The sequence below is a fragment of the Sceloporus occidentalis genome, unplaced genomic scaffold (genome assembly GCF_023333645.1).
Source record: "Sceloporus occidentalis isolate IW3139 unplaced genomic scaffold, rSceOcc1.0.p SCAF_5, whole genome shotgun sequence".
NCBI classification, from domain to species: Eukaryota; Metazoa; Chordata; class Lepidosauria; order Squamata; family Phrynosomatidae; genus Sceloporus; species Sceloporus occidentalis.
The window spans coordinates 85,180,807-85,197,648 of NW_028316985.1; the positions used below are offsets into that span (position 1 = coordinate 85,180,807).

General features: G+C 38.0%; 1 protein-coding gene across 2 annotated transcripts in view; it reads right to left on the bottom strand.

Moving 5' to 3' along the window:
* Window positions 1-16,842, bottom strand: part of MAGI2 (membrane associated guanylate kinase, WW and PDZ domain containing 2) — a 789,679-nt gene that overhangs the window by 649,358 nt on the left and 123,479 nt on the right. The window lies entirely within an intron of this gene.

Here is a 16,842-nt window from a genome sequence, read left to right on the forward strand (position 1 = left end):
GATATTTTTAAAAAGGAGCATTTTTGACTGCTGAGCCCTTATTTCTATGGCAGAGCTCCTAAGAGGCCTACCCTATGTCTAACAAGTTAATGGTGTTTAGGAGTATATATAAGAAAATACTCTTATTCTTTAATATCATTCAATTTTTATTTATTTCACTTTCCTGGAGAAGGCATGGAACACCTGGGGAGTGCATGCGAAGCCCTAAGGGCTTCTCAGAGCACAGGTTGGGAACCCCTGATCTAGCCAAAGGAATTGTGAATTCTGGCCAGATAAACTGGTAATGTGGGTATTTGAGACCAAGTAGCAACTTTACTGAGATTGTGGCATAGTGGTTTGAGTGTTGGAAGAGGTTAACAGACTGTAGATATAGAAGCTTGTGTGAAGGAGAATGAGAAAAAAACTACTTAAGGTATCTGTCACCAATAAGTTGCCAAGTGCTTTCTTTTTCAATTCACAGGACCTACACTCAGTAGGCATCTAATAGGTGGAAACCAAACGTGAACTAGAAGGAGCAAAAAGATCACCCTTATTTTCTTTTCCATGTTGTTTAGTTTTTCTGTCCTTTTCTTTTTCCATCACAGGACCACCAGACGTGTGCTAGTCAGTGCAACACAGAGTGACCAGATGGCTTAACTGCAAAGGAGAACAAGGCACTACAAAATGTAGGACAATCAACAAAAATGGAGGGCATGACCAAATAAAAGCTAAAAACACTCACAGAAATATAAATTCATGCTTCTTGGTCATGCTCAAAATGGAGGGTGTTTTGGAATTCCTCCTGGATAGAAGGCTAAAATGTAGGACATGTCCTGGAAAAAGAAGACGTCTGGTCACCCTGGGGCAATGTCTAGGACCAGACTTCTTCTAGAAGTAATTCTACACTGTTACAAGACACATATGAGACACAAAGTCAGAAAGAAGAAATATAGGCTGTGATCAGATATAATGAAAATTACAGTTTATCAAAGTGATAAAGAGCTTAATCAAGTATTGGGATCACATACTTTCCTTGCAGTGCAGCTGATCACATAGATGACATTTGTTTTTTTAATTAACTACGGTTGTAATATGACATCCAAACTCAAAAATCTGATTAATCTTAACTGTGGCATGTTGAAATAACCCAGCTTCATAAATCAAGATTTGAAATTGTCTTGTTTCAGAAGATCACAGTTAAAATACATTGGATAAAATACCAATCGGTAGTTAGTAAAAAATGGAAATGGAAAGCTCTGATCCCTTCCTTACAGCCAGGATAGAAGAAAAGAAGAGAAGCAAACAAATATATTAGACCATAGGTAATCTCCATATTACCACATATTCAATATAAAAGCTACTTTTTCACAAATTATTAACAATTTGAAAGGGATGCATTTAGTTGCAAAATACATTACTTTGTAATGCCTGCAAGTAAGGCTTGCTTTTTACTAACTGGACTCTATGCCTGATTATAATAAAGTCATATCTGTTTAGATAAAGGCACATTATATGTCCTCAGGATTGAAGTGACTACAAATGTGCATCCTGCCTTTTGGTTTGCTTCATTGCTGCTTCCCACCCTTCACTGAATTTGATTGGCCGTGAATTTACATGGATTTGTTTATGTTCACGAAATTATTATGTTAGACAGATCAAAATGATGCCATAAATAAAAATGAAAGCCTAATCAGAGTTAACACGATGAAATGATAGTGGAAGAAAACAAAGCCAAATATTTGGGCAAAGGAGGAGAAAATGGCATAGAGACGAGCATTGAAAGTGCTTACAAGTGCCAAAGCCTAGGGGGCCAATTTTTAATGCTCAAGAGAAAAGAACACTGTAAATATTTTTCTGCAGTTCCAATTTTATATATATGTCCTGGGCATCACTGACTGGAGATAATTCAAACATGCAGAAAGAGCATATGGTAAAAGCCTTCTGAGACCATATCACTTCAGTGAGTAGGTGGTATTCCCCTCCCTCCTCCAGACTGAATGTTTCATTAAAATAATACTCCCGCAGTGGCTTCTTCTGTGAATATTTGTAATTTTATGGCAACACAGCATAGATACATTCCAGTCCCCCCAATATTTTTTTTTCTGTAGATAAATGTTTTGGGGGACTGCAATTCTAAAGCCTCTCCATCCATTCAAGGCCAGTGGACATGCTGACCAGTGGATTCTTGGAATTGCAGTTGTATTAAAAAAAAAAAGCAGCTCAGCTGATTTGATGGCAATTACCCACCACCACCACCTCAGTTATGCCCTTATTACTCCAAAGTTCCAGTGAGCCCAGTATCTGGGTCCCACAGTGGGATGTGGATCCCACATTAGCAGGATTTCAGACCAATTGGACATTCCTGGTTGCCTCTTTTCTCCCAAAACATGTCTGCTCATATCCACTGACAGATATCTTTCCCTCCCATGACCTTATGTAATCCATTTCCATTCCCAATGTATGGTAAGCCTAAGATGAACCTACCATGGGGTTTTCTGAGGCTCGGTGTGTGTGACTCACCCAAGGTCACTTTGTGGATTTCCATGGCCAAGCAAGGAATTGAACCCTGATCTCCAGAGGCATTGTTCAGTGTTACCACTAAACCACACTGCCTCTATATTAAACTAAAATTCCAAAATTAAACTAAAATTCCAAAAAACAAGAAAGTGTTTAATTGAGATTTTAAAATAACAAGGGAAGGAATAGTCTGCAAATGTTCAGGAAGACAATTCAAAAAGTGTGGACCAGTGAGTAAAGCTACTATTTGGCATTGCCATGGTTCAGCACATTCTGCAAATAGAGTGGAGGGAGAGGATTAACCTAAAATCATAGGGGCCTCAAAACAGCAAATCGTAGAAAACAAACCATTGCCTAAATGGAAAATTAAGACAGTTCTAAACTAGGGATGTAATCTTCCACACTGCAGGAAAAAAACAGCTTGATAGCACTTTAATTGTTATGGCTCCATCCTAGGGAATCTTGGCATTTGTAGTTTGGTGAGGTATTTGGTAGTCTCTCAGAGAGGCCTCACCAAACCACAAATCCCAGGATTTTCTATGATAAAATCATGGCAGTTAAAGTGGTGTCCAACAGTTTTATTTCTGCAGTGTAGATACATATAAGTTTCTTTTTGGATGGAGCAATGAGTAATTTTAACCATTTTCTTCCTGCTCTAAGAAAGTCTTCAAAAAACCATTCAGCTTTGAAGCCTTATTTGGAGCAGAATTTGCATGTGGATTGTTCTCGCTGGTAAAACAAATTGTGGATTTTATTTTATTCTTTTTTCACTTTCACAGGGGTCCTCTGTACCCAACCCCAGCAAATATGGAGGGCCCACTGTATTTCCTATCTTCTCTTCTGAATATTCAATCATTTCTGGCTTCAGTAGATGACCCCATGTTCTAGTATTATGAGAAAAGAAAAAGATATCCCCATCTGCTTTCTCCCCATGCGGCATTTTTTCTACACATGTATTATACAGCTGTTCCAATATTTACTGAGCTATAGTTTTTTTGTGGGGCTTTGGGCTATGTGACTATGTTCTAGAAGAGTTTATTCCTGATGCATCTTATTCTTTGAAGATGCCAGTCACAGATGCTGGAGAAACATCAAAAATAAACTCTTCTAGAACATGGACACATAGCCCAAAAAACCCACAAAAAACTATGGATGCCGGCCATGAAAGCCTTCGACCACATTTCCTGAGCTGTTTCTGCCATCCCCAGGATGAAGTAGTAGGAAAAAATGGAATGCAACAGTGTCTGCACTCTCCACAAAATTTCATGTTTGAGACAGGGCTACTGCAGGATGAGTGCCTTATCTGGAAACGCTGCAAGTAACATTTAACAATTCATGGCCTCCAGGGGTCTGAACATGTTACCTAATTCTAATTCTAAACATGTTCAGACCTAATTCATCTGGCAGGAAGAAACCTCTTTAGACTATTTTGTCCAGAATGCACAGGAAGATAAAAATAATACTACTCAGACATCCTTCCTTCTGTTCTCCATCATTAGATCCATTCTCCCTATGGAGAAAGAACCTGAAGTGTACTATGACTTCCAACAGCTGTGGGCAAACTTTTTCAGGATCATACTCCTTCCCTGGAGTGTGGACTGCACCATATATACCTGCACAACCATTTACATGGCTGCATTCATCAACACACCACAGAGAATCATACGAACATGGAATCTTGGAATTGGAAGGGGCTAGTCCAACCCCTTGCCATAGTAATACAAAGCTAAAGCAATGCTGAAAAAGTAACACCCAACCTCTGTTTGAAAGCCTCCAAAGAAGAACCACACTCCAAGTTAGTCTATTCCACTGTCAGACTATCCTTATAGTAAAAACCTTCTTTCTAATGTTTAAGTGGAACGTCTGTTCATTAACTATCTATTCAGACACTTTTCTTCCACTGTTACACATTCCTAATTTCTTATTCCATTCAACTATACACATTTAGGCTTATCCCCATTACAAGTAATTGGAACCTTACCCCTCATGCCTAATTGTAGTCTGAAAGGGCAGAGCCAAGGTTCGGAAAAGAATTGTCTTCTAGTTTCAAAGCCTGGTCTAGCGTGAAACCAGAGATTCCTCATCCATCTCTGATCTCCAATAAGGCCAATAAAGCTTCCTCCTGTTCCCATCACCCCATGTGCTGTACTACATTATATTGCAGTATGAAATGAATTGAGAAGAAGTTTGTGTGGTCAACTGTTGACTTATGCCAGCCCGATGAATTTCATACACACTGCCTAGGCAAACAACAAACAAACAAAAACAATGACAATGAAGAATCCTGACAAATTCAACCTAGATAATGAAGAAATAGAAGTGGTAAAAGAGTTCTCATACCTGGGATCAAACATTGCTAGATATAGGGACTGCAGCCAGGAAATCAGAAGATTAAGAATGGGAAGAGCAGCTATGAAAGAACTAGAAAAGATTCTAAAATGCAAAGATATACAACTAAACATAAAAGTGAGAATCGCACAAGCCATTTATTCCCTATTAATATGTATGAATGTGAGAGCTGGACAGTGAAGAAAGCAGATAGGAAGAAAATCAATTCGTTTGAGATGTGGTGCCGGAAAAGAGTGCTGAGGATCCCATGGACATCCAAAAAAGAGAAATGAATGGGTTCTGGAGTAGATCAAGCCAGAGATCTCCCTGGAAGCCAAGATGCCGAAACTCAGGCTGTCGTACTTGGGACACATCATGAGAAGGGAGAACTCACTGGGAAAAAAAAATAATGCTAGGAAAGTTGGAGGGAACCTAAAAGAGAGGAAGGTCACATGCTAGATGGATGGACTCTATTAAAGAGAGCACAGATATGAGTTTACAGAACCTAAGCAGAGCAGTGGAATATAGGGAGTCACCATGGGTCAAGATCAACTCGAGGGCAGTTAACAACAACAAGCCTAGACATGGATAACTCAGAGATTGTTTCACCAGTACTTTCCTCTGAAATACAGCATATAGTACAGCTTTCACTGGTGGTTTCCAATCCAAGCACTAACCAGGGCTGATCCTGCTTAGTTTCTAAAATCAGACAAGTTATGGTGCCTGCAGGATATTTAGGCCCTTGAGATGAAGTTATGTTGTTGTGTACCTTCAAGTCATTTCTGACTTAGGGAAACCCTAAGGCAAACCTATCTTGGTATTTTTGGAAAGATTTGTTTAGAGGGGAATTGCCTCTGCCTTTGCCTTCCTCTGAGGTTGAGAGAATGTGACTTGTCCCAGGTCACCCAGTGAGTTTCCATAACTGAATTCAAACCCTGGACTCCAGAGTCATAAATCCCATGTTCAAACCACTATACCAGTGTAGCTAACAATAAAAAAAAGAAAGAAAGAAACAAGATGCAGTTTCAGCAATATCTGTGAAAGCTACAGGTTCTTGTGCTAAAAGTTATTCCTGTTCTCTTATTAAAGCACTGTTAAAATGGGGAACAGTCTGCCTGCTTCATTTAATTTTAGAAGGGAGGAAACCCTTCCAAACCATGAGCACATGCGCGTGCGCACACACACACACACACACACACACACAACCAGAGAGAAATTTAATATTTTTTCCTACTCGTTTCTATATTTCTTACAAGCCATCCTTTTGGCAAAATAAGCACCTTCTCAGTCTTTGAGAAAATCCATTTCACTACTTAAATCAGCTTGCTGTCTACATATATTGCTGTGCAGCCCACACTTGCTGGATACACCATTAAAGAAAATAAACAGTGACTTTATGCATCACTAATCCCTTTCTATATCACATGTAAGTAAAGGCTGACAGCCTTACAATTTAATAAATAACTTCTCAATGTGTGAACATTTATACTGCAGCTCTTAGCTTTGCATTCACGGGGTCTATGAAAAACAATTTATCGTTCAGTAAGGCACTTTTCAGATTTAGTACGCAAAAAGCACTAAATAATCCCCAACAGAATATTAAATGAACTATCTCATATTTAAAGATTAATGAATCTTTCAGTGGCACAACTGACTTATTGAACTGCTGTTGTTCACATAAAAGTATGTATTAAGAATTGCTGATGCTAAAGGAAGATTAAGCAGATAATAATCTTCTCTTCTGTGTGTATTTACCTGTTATTGTAATGCCCACAGGGAAGCAGTTCAAGAATCTAAAAAGTATCTAATTGTAATTTAAATTGTAAGAGCTTACTCATCCCCTTTAGTAATAAAACAGTTTGTACATCATTTTGGCAAGTGAAAGTACCTGTCTCTGGATGTCTTCAACCTATTTTTTTATCAGCCTTTCCCCCTCTACTAGTGCTACAAACCTATCTTCATGTCAGGATAAAGCATAGATAGTAATCTAAAGGGAACATAGCTAGAAGTGAAAACTAGAATGGTGATAACTTCAAACTGTTCCAGACAGAATGGGCATCACATTCAGGCCCAGTATACAATCCTCTTTCTATATATTTTTTTATTTTATTTATTTTATTTCCATTCTGCCTTTCTCCCAAAAGCAACTCAGTGTGGCTCAAAATATAAAAACACATTAAAACAACTTTTAAGACAATTAAAATAACCTAATTAAAACACTACAAATTTAAAATTTAAACATACAAAAGTTAAAAAACATAATCTAAAACAACCGTCCCTAAATAAAAGCAGGCTTGCATGATTTTTAAAAAGTCTTCCTGCATAGGAATGTTTTTACCTGCCAGAGAAAGGCCAACAGGAAAGGGGCCACTGCAGCCTCCTGTGGAAGGGAGTTTCAGAGGGTGGGAGCAGCCACCAAGAAGGCACTCTCTCATGTCTTCACAAAGTGAGCCTGAGATGGTGGTTGGACCAAAAGAAAGCCTTCTCTTGAGGATCCTAGGGCTCTGGCTAAGGGAGAGGGGAGATATGGTCTCTCAAATAGTCTGGACCTAAATTGTGTAGGGCTTTATAGGTCATGACCAGGGCTTTGAATTGTGCCTGGAAAAGAACTAGTAGCCAGTGAATCTGTTTCAATATGGGAGTTATATGCTCCTTATAACTGCCTCCGGTCAGCATTCTGGCTGCGGCATTTTGAACCTGCTGAAGTTTCCGAACGGTTTCCAAAGGCAGCTCCATGTAAAGTGCATTACAGTAGTCCAAACGAGAAGTAATCAAGGCATGTGACATCATAGCCAGATCTGATGTCTCAAAGACTGGATGCAGCTGGCACACTAGTTTTAGCTCTGCAAATGTACTCCTGGACACAGCTGAATCCTGGGCATTCAGACTCAGTTGTGTCCTGTACAATATTCAAACTGTGAGCCTGAGATTTCAGGGGAAGTGTAACCTCATCCAGCAAATTACAAACTTTTTTCTGAAAAAGTAACTTCAATTCTGAAACAACTGATGCATATTTCATATTTCTTTTTTTCCTTTTCCTTTGTTACTTTTATTTCACAAACACCATTGAGCCTGAGCATTCTACAGATTTGCTAACCTCTTTGTTACATTTTAGTCATTAACAAAGAGATAATCCTGTCAATGGCTGAATCTACATTGTAGTAATAATCCATTTTAAGTGGCTTCCTATGCAAACTCCCTTGTCTTTTTTTCTGTGCAGAAAACAGTATTTTTGCACAATGCCCCCCCCCCCCCAAATCCCTCATATATGTTTTCTACACAGAATAATTACAACATAACACTTTGGAGTGTTCAAATATCAGGTGCATACTTTATGGGGATATCTGTTTTCTCTGGCAGCCGGGAGAATACTACCTTAAGTATTTATGCTCACATGCAAAGAAGAAACAGTATATTCTTGGAGCAGCCTCAGCCAGGCCTATCTGGTCCTCCAGACCTCTCTGAACCTCTGGGCCCTGATAAATAGTATATCCACCACAGTGGTCCCTCTAACATGTGTTAAAAGTCAACATGGGGGCAAGACCAATTGTGTAATTGCTTTCTGTACAAGATTTCTCTTTATGTTATATTTCTCGTCATCTTTAGCTGAAATCTGCTGCTTTGTAATTTCTACCTACTGGTCCCTAAAGTTGGACAGATAGCCTGAAAATTCAAATTAGAGAAGAACTATTACTCCCTAGGACTGCACATTACTGGACACTATGTGTCTGTAAATGTAGCCAAAGATTACAGTAGCTTTTCTTAGTAGCTTTATCATCATACAAACTAAAATTCATGTTAGTATACACCAGGACACCTTTTTCTATGTACTGCTGCCTAACTAAGCATTTGCAAATGTGATATGCAATGGTTCTATTTATCCAGATCACCTCAGGGACTAGTTTGAACCCCGAAACTACTTGATAAGCCACTTTGCTTTAGTATAATCCAGCCTGGTTTTTTACCTTCTTGTTGAAAAGGCTATAAAGAGAAGCCTTTAGAGACCCCCCTCCCCCCAAATAACACATTTATGTCTAGGATTCCAATGATTTACCAAAGTAGTAACTTCGTCAAATAAGAAAATAAGTTTGCTCTGTCATGACATATTTCTGAAAAACTCCTGGTGGCTCCTGGTAATCAATTACATTACTTTCTATGTTCACTTGCACATCTTTTGTGATCTTCTCTAGAATATGCCTGATATTGGTGTCAGACTGAACCTACCACTCTTTAAGGTACCTACTACTTAAACTCCACCAAGAATTTCTCCCCTCTTGGTGAGAATTAAGTCTGGAACAGCAGATTGCCTTGCTCCTTCGTCTATCTTCTGAGAAAGGAAAATGCTCAATTCAGTCAATCAGGGTCAAACTAGAGTTTAAGAGGAAAGTATAGTCCCTATAATTAACTTACTTTCTCACAATATGATTTCTTCAGAGATATGTCCCTCAGCACTTAGTTCACAAATGAAGTCACCATTTACCCTATAATCACCAATCATGAAAGTAATTACTGTACAGTAAATGCAAGGAGCATGGTATGCCAAACATGCCAAACAAGTCTTTAACTTCTTAAGAGAACACCTCTTCTAGTAGTATGTAAATACACTGTCTAGTTTGAACTTCTCAGGAAACAGATCTCTAAATGTTGTTGGAATACAACCCATAATTCCACATCATTGGTCATGTGGGCTAGGGGCTGATGAAGTTGTAGTCCAACAGTATCTGGAGAGCCACACATTTTCTATGGCCGTAGAAAAGCAGTAGGATAGTAGGATAAGAATGTTGAAGTTGGTCAGAGTTCAAATCATTGCAGAGCTCTAGGTTCATCCTGACAGAAGTGAACAGAAGCTAAATCACTTGTGCTATATAAGGGAACAGTGTAAAAAACACACATAGAGGTATCAGTTCTAGTTTTCCTTATGGTTTTTAAATGAACATTCCTTCCACTTTACCCACTCAGCAACTTACTTTCATATACTATACTTGCTGAACCATTTAACTGACAAATGTACTCCTGCCAGGATGCAGTCCATGATTAATTCCCATTAGGACAGATTCCTTGAATAATGCTTCTCCAAAGAACTATAAAGGATCTTAATGTATTTGTGCTGTAGGGATTTTAAGCAAGGCACTCACTAAGATCTGCATTAGTCCTATACATTTTGAACTACAAATGGAAATGATCTGTGACAGCATTTCAGAAGTTGAACCCTGTGGCTCAGCAGTTGCATGTTGTCAAGAACTTTGCCTTTGGCTCTTCAAGCTTACAAATCAATTGGCTGCTTTAAGCTTTATACCACTAATGTCAGTTTTTAAGCTCTTGTAGAACTCAACAAGCTAAAAACTTCAGAGAGAGATCTTTTAAAATTACCTTGCACTTGAACAAAAGACAAACAGAAAGTTAAATGGAAGCTTTATAGCTTTAGACTTTGACAGACACACAGAGAGGTATATGAAGAGAAGGAAGAGCCCCCAAGTGTTCCTGATAAGAGTTTTGTTTTCTCAAATTATTTGCAAGTCAGAGTTTAATCTCTTCTGTTTGTATCTGAACCTGGAATGACTAAAAATGATGAAAGCAAGGAATCTGATGAAGTCTAGCCTCCAGTAAATAACCTAACATAAGATTTATAAAGGGGGTAGAATTCAGAGACATAGCCATGTTAGTCTAGCATATTAGTATGAAAAGGGATCTTGTAGCACTTTTGAGATTAACTGTGTGAAAGAAGCTATCACATAAGCTTTTGTAGACATGGGCCTGAAGCAGTAAGGCAAAATAGTACCATTAGACTCAAATGTGCTACAAGATCCCTTTGCATAATGAGAATTATTAAGTATTTTGAACATAGAACAACATAGTACCAAACAGAATATCAGGCATTCATGGTGATTCAAAGCAATGAATTATCTACTTACCAGAAACCCCCAATTTCTTGCATACATGAACAGGTCAGATACGGTTGGGACAGAACTCCTCAAAACACTAGCTAGCATTACTACAACTTCTTAAATAGTCTAAATCCTAAATATTTATATATTAGGAACCAGTAGGTTACCCCAAATGAAAAGAGGGCTCCTATGCCCTGAGTAATTGAACAGAATACTGTATATACTTATGTACAAGTGTAAAAATTTTAGTCAAAAAATCAACCCAAAAACAGTGTATGTACTATACTTTTAACTCTTACCAAATAGAAAATATCCCCTTCTCTGAGTAGTGAACGGCAAGAGATTAGTCCATCCTGAGAGAAACTAAAAGCACCAGCCCCCTCTGCTTCATCCATTGCTGCTATGCCTCTGGCCTTTTTTAAACCCTGGTTGGGAAAATGGTGCTTCTTTGGCATCGTTTTTCTTTGCTTTGTTCTTTATATCTTTTGTTACATGTCCTTAGGTTTTACCCTCGACTTATCCAAGGATCATATCAAAATCCATAATTTTGGCTCCAAATCTTGCCCTCAACTTATACATGAGATCGACTTATGGTTCAGTACCTACGGGAACCTCAGGGCACTCTTATGAGAAATCTATTAGATTAATTCTGGTTGTTAAGGCATTTGGCAGCTTTTATTTTTAACTCTGTGTTTAATATATATATATATATATATATATATATACACACATATATATGGATAATTGAGTGGGTTCTCAAGGCAAGAAAACAATTGCATAACAGAACTATTTTAAGGACTTCATTTTAATCTGCAATTAGATGCTTCCAAAATATTTTTTATCACTATGTGATATTTTTTTATTCAACTGCAGCTCTAACTCAGCCAGGATACTGGTTATAAGATCCAGATACTTCAATTATTTTTTACATTAATAAAATACAAATAAAATATAGTTTCCCCTACTTAGTACTAAATTTAATATTTGTTTATAATAATACAGTATTAACATGATTCATGTGATTCATCTCCTTAACCTAGCTAAGTTTTGTTAATGAAGATGATGTTTTCCTTTTCTGAGCTATTATCAACAAAGTTAAGAAATCCATGAGCCCCCCCCCCCCCCAGTGTGTTTTAGTATTCTTAAACTGATTGCTTTCATGCATATTGTTGTTTATGATTTGGAATTGAAGTCTTCAATACATCAATGTGTGCATGATCTACAACACCTTAGTCTTTTAATTACAATAGTCAATTGAGATGTAATTTCTTTCTGCAGGATACTATTAAATGCAAGTCTCTGGAAAAGACTGGGTGGCTAGGCAGAGTATGATTATTTTATCAGAAGATTTTAAAAAAATCTTGACAGCAAGATGTTAAATGTAAGGTTTCTAACTGGCGATTAATAATGAAGAAGAAATCAGCAAAACTGAGAAAGTAAAATACTGTGACAGAAACTTTACTCAATTTCTGCATGGGAAGGTAAATGAGCTTTTAGAAATACTTGGCATAAATGTGTAGGTTTATGAAGGTTTTTATATGACAGAGAACCTATCCAGTATGGATGTATGGGTTAACCAGTATTGGTTAATGGAGAGGAAAGCTGGCTGCAAAGGGAAATACCACTTCATAAAATGATCTATTGTTAACATTTAGAATTCATACAAATATATATATCTGCAAAAGGAATTACTTCTCTATCCGTTCCAGACCCCGCCGAGAAAATGAAAAAAACATGCATATTCAAGTCCTATTGGCTTGAATCAAGCTGCGCTCCCACAGGGGCATGCGGGTGTGCACCACAGGCTTGCGCCCCATTTTAACTCCCTCTGTTCAGCCCCCATGAATATTCAAGGGGCATGGATCTGAAGTCCGCAAGAATGGAGGGGGCATTGTAGATGTGATGCCAGAATTGGCATCTGGGTTTATAGCAGTGCCTTTTCTCTCTGTTTCCACTGATGTTGTGTGAGTAGTTGTTTAAGACCATAATTTGCATCTATATCCAATTACACTCCAGTTCCATCTCCACAACAATTTAATTGTTTATAAACCTATGGATTAATATTAAATCCAACAGTGAATTGCAAATTGAAATCTACCAAGATCATACTGAAATAAATATGCTAGTCTTAAAAGTTCAGTTAGATTCCTTCACTATCCCCATTTTTCTTTCTACCTTTAAATAACTCATCTTAACTGCCCATTGTCAGTTTCTCTTACTGTTGTCAAGGTAGGAAATTTTATTATCCCTGAATGGAAATTTATTTTGTTGGTGAAAGACTCTTTCCAACAGATGAAGTATTAAATTGAACTCACATGCCTTATTTATAGAACACCAAGGTTAGGAAACTACTTGCCTGGCCAATAGCATTGACCCCCATATCCTTTTCTCACTTTTTAAAATTCTGAGTCTGCAAAATTCTGAATCTGTATTGAAGGAGCAGTTATCAAGGCAATCCAGAGTACAAAGACACAACATATATTCCCCATACATAGTGACAATGCTTTAAGGGCAATATACATGCTGCTCATAACCTTCTTATGTTAAATTATCAGGTAGGTTTTATAAATGTCCCACAGGTTCTGTTCACAGAGAAAGCTGCAAGAATGGAATGTTACAGACTGCCAAAATAAAGCTGCTTCGGGACTCTTTGGAGGTATGCTGTTTAAATGACGCATGCATCCTAAGAATCCAGAAGCTGCACCAAAACTGCACTCCAGTGCTTAGGAATGGAGTGTGGCTTTGGTGCAACCTCTGGACTCTTAGGACCCATGCATCATTTAAATAGCATACCTCCAAAGAGACCCGAAGCAGCATTATTTTGGCCGTCTGTAACAGGCCAATGTGTCTCTTCTGTTTTTGCCACATGCTAAAAATAATATATTTTTCCTATTCTTACCAGACTCCACTAAATTCATTTCAAGGGTTGGTTTTACAAGAACAATGCCCAAAATCTATCACCTGCACACAGAACAAGCAGGTGAAATAAGGGACAAGACTCTTGTCCCCTTAATGGTTGCAGAGAAGAGGAATGTTCAGCTGAAATTCACCTGGCAGCCCTACCTGCAGATCTAATACATTCCTGCAGTCCCACATTTATAAGGACTTCTCTGTGCACTCTGAGGTAGGTTTCACATATAAAACATGAAAAAATACCTATTTCAGCATGGAGAGATGTAATGTTCAGCCGTGTAAAAAGCATCACTCAACTTCACACGCTAAATTTCAAGTGGATTTTATACACTCAAAATCACTGTTTATGGAGGAGACATCATACAACACAGAACAGAAGTGTAAGGACTGGTCAATTCAAAATGCTTTTAGAACATGTTTCTATCAGGAAGAAATGCACACACACACACACACACACAATTTCATGAAAAATGCTTTAAAAAGTTACAATGTGCAGTTGATATCTTGTTATTACTTAGTAGTTACGCAGCCACATAGATGTGGTTTTCATATCAATATTTTGGGTTTGATTAATAATTAGAATGTCTCATTGGGACAAAAGAAATTCTCATGTCACAAATTGTATTGTGCTTCTGATATGACTTCCATTTCTGCTCTGGAGGAAAACAGAAGCATTTAAGCCTAATTTGTGAGAACTGATTTCATCTTTCACAGGTTTCTCTGGCTTCTGATTTTATTATCCAGCCATTTGCCAAATGATAATTTGGCCCTCAAATGCAGTCATTAGCACAACAGCCAAATCAAACCTTAATTGCTACAAATACTACCAGAAGAGTAACACCGTTTTTTTGTAGAAAGATGGAAGCTAGCCCTATATTTCATGGATGGTATTAGTTCCTCTTTGGCAAAGATACAGCATACAATTTACAGAACTTTAGTAATGAGGCTACAAGTAATGTAGTAGCCTTTAATTAGTTAAAATAAATTGGGCAACAAAGGCAGAAAAAATGTGACATTCGAAGAGCAACACAAGTGGGAACATTACTTTCGCTCTTGAGGGGGGGGGTGTACACAATGAGCATCAGGTCTTACATTGAAGAGTCATTCTTATGAGCTCCAGCAGGAGGAATCTAAGGAGGACAGGGATAACTTGTAGTCTGTGCATAGTAACTTCCTAAATAGACTACTGCTACATGTTCTACATGGGTCTGCCCTTGAATACAACTTCGAAATTGCAGCAGCTAGACTGCACACTGGAATTCCACTCAGATACCATATAACAAAGGATCTGAAGAAATTGCACTGGCTGCCAATATGCTCCTGATCTTAATTCAAGGTGCTGGTGATAACGTATAAGTCCCTAAAAGGTTTGGGACCTAGATACCTGAATGTGATGAGACCTTCTTTCAAGTCTATGGTTACTTTTACCTCTTATCCACAGAAGGCCCCTAGTCACTTACAATTGCCCTGCTTCTTCCATATTAACACCAGTTTTAAGTGTATAAGGGCTAGGGCCCCAAGTGTCCCCATAAACCAGTTAAATGTTTTGAGTAGCGTGCTTTCCTTTGTTTATAGTTTACAGAAATCACTTCAGACAGAGACATCCCCTAGAAAAACAAACTGTAACATTTATTGAGTCACATTAAGAAATAAAGTAGCCTGTGTGGGTTACTTCAAGCTTAACATGGTTACATTAACAACAAACAATTCAATTCTTTTAAATATAGTCAGCCCTCTATTTACATGGAGGATCCGTTTTGGACCCTCCCCCACGAAAACAGACTCGAACTTATTGAAGTCCCATAGAGTTGAATGGGGCATGCCCCACTGAGGATAACGGAGGTCGCCCCTCCATGTGTAATCAAGAACGCGGATCTCAAGTTCTGAGAAAGGAGGGGTGGCTGTACTCTACTCTCTCACTCTCAGAAGGAATACAAAACAGACCTGCTAGTCTAATTGTATCATATTCCCAACTAGACTAACTGAACTAAACTTCCTCTCATGTCAGAATGAGATCTTAACTGATCTTAACTGAAAACCCTTTCTCTCTCTCTCTCTCTCTCTCTCTCTCTCTCTCTCTCTCTCTCACACACACACACACACACACACACACACCAGCTTTTATACATTCCAATCCTTTGTAGCCCCATCCTCACAGCATTCCTGAACTGTGACTGGCTGCCAGGAAGCCAAGTCTTCCTAGCAATCCTCTCTCTCTCTCTGTGTGTGTGTGTGTGTGTGTGTGTACATGCGCCTGTCAAAGAACTGAGATCCATTAAGGGGGCATGGCACTCCTTTGTGTGAAACCATTAGGGAAAGTAAATTGGGGGAGAGAGGATTCTCTGCTGTGGCTCCCCAGTTATGAAATTCCCTCCCCCTGAAAACCCCACTGACACGAAGTTGGGATCATTTCATCACCAAGTCAAAAACTGGCATTTTATGAAATCCTTTAGGCCTGAATTCATCCATGTGTCTTATGGTTAGATTCATACAGTTGTAGACACAACATGAGGAGGGATTTAAGATGGATAAAAGAAACTTTGTGGTACTAAATTGATGGAATCAGAATTTGAACATCACTTTTGTTCAGATGATGATCATTTAATTGTCAAAATGTGTGAAATGTTAAGAATAGAACTGGAAGATTAAGAAATGTATAATAAAATAGGCACAAAATATTGGTACTCAAATACACTTAAAACAGTGGGAAATATTTGTAAATAATCATTAATAGTTACAATGAGCTATGATCTGAAAGATTTTTTTATACATATAAAATAAGGTATAGGTGGTATTTAACACAAGAAAAAACATTTAAAGCTGTTTAAAATTTTACCAATAAATGGTGGACAAAAGGTTGGGACAGTTTTGATAATGTGATAAAGGTCAGAAATTTTGGACTCAGAATCATGTAATGTTGGGGGAAATTTCAAAAAATAAAGATCCAGAAAAGATCTAAATTTTACTCATTGGGAGTGATGGAAGGACAGATTGAAAGGAAATAAGGACAAATTCTATAACATATGATTAGAGCAGCAAGAATTGTGTACACCATGAAATGGAAAGAAGCTGTTATTCCAAAATAAGAAAATTGGTTTGTGAAGATATATGAGCTTGCTGAAAAGGACTAATTGACAATGTTAATTAAAGAAAACTTTAACTAGGTTAACTTTATGAAAGTATTGAATATGTTCCCCCTTTGATGGGGAACATATCCAAG